We start from the raw sequence: 3,775 nt of genomic DNA, 5'->3' as shown, positions 1-3,775 counted from the left end.
TTTTTTGCTGTTTTTGCTGGGTATAACATCCGAATTGAGGAATTTATTGGGAATTTTCTGTTTGCAGCAGTGGCAGTGGCGGCGGTGGCGGCAGTGGCGGCGGTGGCGGTGGAAGTTGCAGTAGCAGCGGCGGTAGCGGTGGCGGTTGCAGGTGGTTGTGATGGTTGTTTATTGTATGAGATATATTATTTTATTGTAGTGAATGTATTATTTTATTGTGATGTTTATATTATTTTATTGTGTTAAAAGCTAAAATAGATTCACTGCTGCAGCATGTATGTAGGTAAAATAGATAAAGTGATTTTTGGTGGAGCTAAAAAGCTAAATTTTTAGCTCCACTGCTGCGAATGCTCTAAGCACATATACATGTATATTGGTTCATAATAGACAATCTATAAAAGACAATCTATAAAGCATAAAAGACAATCTATAAAGTATACACAGGAAACCGTAATGGACAATCCAAAGCAATAGTCACGAAACCATAACAGACAATCCATAAAGCAATAGCAGCGCTACTGCGCACAACTCAAGATTATATCAATATGCCACTTCTCCGAATAAAAACAATTAACATATCATATATGTATCAATCACGGCATATAGGAAAAATATCGGCAAACATACTTATATTAAATAACAATTTAAAATCCATGATTAGTTGTGGTTTGCTCTGATACCACTGAAAGTTTTGCGGAAGCAATATAGAACAAAAATTTATATTTTCATTTTTAAAGATCGTTGTACCACACAACCATAGATTCTGAATAGAACAAAATTGCGTACCTCTCTTAGCAACCCAAGTGTGTTGCCTCCCAAGGTATTCACGTCTCTCTCTCTGTTTCTTTTTGAGTTTTCAGAAGACTGCAGTATCACTTAGTAGTTCTGATGACCAACCACACTAAATATGATATTATAAAATCTTATTTTATAGTAGACTTCTAAAACCCTAGAGTGAGATTGGACGTGGGATCCTTAGGGACCCTAATCTTCAGCCGTAGGATTTTATCAATAACTTTTTTTGAACGTTATTGACTTTTCTTGAAACTCTTTCCAAAAATATTCCTTAATTTTCTCAATCATATCAAGAAAATATTTGAACTTCTACAAATTGCAATAATGTCCATCAACACATTGCAATTGATCCCTGAAGATTAGAGAATTACAAATGAGGTCCCATTACTTACAATTTTATATCTATGTCCTTCCACCATACTATATTCCCACAAGCCACTAGGACTGGATTAATATCACTGTCATGTCCCTAGCTTATGTAACCCTTAATTTCTTGATTTCATAATTTCTATTGGACTCCAAAATATCTTTAAAAATTCTTTAAATGTATATATACAATATTATATATATGAAAAACATTTTTGAAAAACTGTCACCGGCCGGTTTTGTTTTGAGTCCAACTTCAATATGAAAATCAACTGAATATACTATCTTCTTTAGAGACTGGTGGATTCATTGTTGAGCATTTATATATTTTACTCATTATACACATAACCCAACGTGTCTGTATATAGCCTTTAAAAAATCAACATCACCAGTTGACATTGTCAAAGTTATGTGCATAATAAATAAATATACACAAACCCCTCATGTTTAAGGACAATAGAAAAATTGTGATAGGACAACCTTTTAATTAACAATGATCGCTCCATAAGGTGTCCTTGATCGAATCCAATTCAGTGTATGTACTTGTTACATTACACCCACTTGTCTGCTTAAAGTCACTACCTCAATGATGGAGTAAATCATCCTATCATATAGCAGCACAACAAGTGTAGGCTTTAGTGGTAATATTCAATAAATATCCACAGCCTAGAACAATTTAATAATCTATGAAAAATCATTACTCCCTGTCTTTGGTTCCTTAACCATTAACATGATTTTTCTACAGAGGTGACATCACATGCCACATTTAAAAAAAATGAATTATACCTATAAAATAATGAATGTGAAAATAAATTTTTATTATCAAATAAAAAATGTATGATATTGTTTTTGAGGGCAAATAATTCTAACAGGTTCATCTCTATGTGAAAGAGACATACATATATTTGTTACACCATATTCTTATACTTTTGATCTAATGGTGTTATGCATGTACGTACTGCAAATAAAGAAGTCCCTTAGTGATAGGTTTAGTATGCAAATTGAATGCAGATGGTGGTTGTGATTCAAATATCATTGTATATGTAAAGTTGTGATTTTCAATTAGATTTTGTTGGCTTTAATTCCGTGCCAAATTTGATTGTAATTTCTTTAATCATTTCTTTGTATTTATGTGAGTTTATTTGTAAGGGATTAGTATGAGAGATTGATGAAAAATCAAGCGTCAAAGAAGAATCAGTGCAGTTCGGGACTAGCTCGCGAGAAGAGTAACCCATGAAAAGCCAAGTGTGAAGCACATGATTAGAAGCTAAAGAGTCATGCTAGACTGTCAAATTCGAGAGTACTTTGCGAGAAAGACCATCTTGCGAGATACTTGCGAAACCCTCTGTTCGGCAAAAAGGAAAAGTGTTTTACCAAATTCTTTACCCACACTATATATACCCTCATTACCCACAAAATGTAATGAGTGTTTTTCAGAAAGAAAACCCTAGCAAAAACGCTTGAGAGTTAGAAATTGTTATATCTACAATCATCTACACATTTTTTCTTGGTTTTCCTCTATTCCTACCTCTCTATCTCTACATCATTGAGAGGTTTATAGCTTAAACACTTACCTCACCCAATCTGAGTGTTGAGTCAAGTTTTGGTGCCTTTGGGAAGCATTGGAATGAGCCATTTAGTGGTAAATGCAATCAGGCTAAATTGTAGGATCTGGAAAGCTAGTGAAGACAAGATTCCGAGAAGTAGCAAGAGGATCGATTTCGACTTAGAGGGTTGTAGAGGGGTTTTTCGCCGAATTCTTCGGTTTACTCTTTGATAACATGTCTTGGTGTTATATTGTGTTTGCATCTCTCTTCCCTACTCTTTAAGCTTGTCTTTTATTGTTCATTGTGGTTGAATATGGCTTAGAGTAATGTTACCGGTTTATTGTGTTCATTTACTCTTGTTCTGCACTTTGATAATTTAGAGTAAAAACAATCTAGTCATAATTTTTAATTTGGGATCTGAACAATCATTGGTGTTTTCACACTAATTGAGTTTATATATATATATATATAATTTTTTTTTTTTAAGTAAAAGTAATAGCAGAAATATAACTTTTTATCATCAATAATCTCTTTACAAAAAGAAGAATTTATAAATATTTTCTATAACTAAAAAGTTGGCTGGTTATAATTAGCGTATAAAAAAGTAATGTATAATGAATCCATATAAAAATAATATTATACTAATTATAATTATAGCCTCCAATAAATTATGAAAAAAAGTTATAAAATTTATCATGCTTCCACTATCAATCTTCCTTTGGTTCTTTCTAGCAAGAGTGGGGCCTAACTGCAATAAAGTGGTCTATGTGTTAAGACTTTAAGGCTCTTGCAATGTCGTGCAAAGAGGAGATGAAATTTATTTTTCATTTTTAAGGTATCATAGTTTTAATTATGAACTTCCATTCCTATGTCTATCTAAAGAAGAATGAGATTAAGAGGGCTTTTATTTTGCCTTTTTGCTCAAATGGCATATCATCATAGATTAACCAAAATGGCATGAACCTTTGCAAATTAAGGAATATTAACCAAAATGGCAATGCCTTTTTGCTCTGCTAGTAACATGGCATAGACTTCATCTCTGTCTCTTATGAGCTATGATGAGTTCC

The sequence above is a fragment of the Quercus suber genome, unplaced genomic scaffold (genome assembly GCF_002906115.3).
Source record: "Quercus suber isolate HL8 unplaced genomic scaffold, Cork oak 2.0 scaffold_37, whole genome shotgun sequence".
NCBI lineage: Eukaryota > Viridiplantae > Streptophyta > Magnoliopsida > Fagales > Fagaceae > Quercus > Quercus suber.
Note: the sequence above shows the minus strand (reverse complement) of the source record.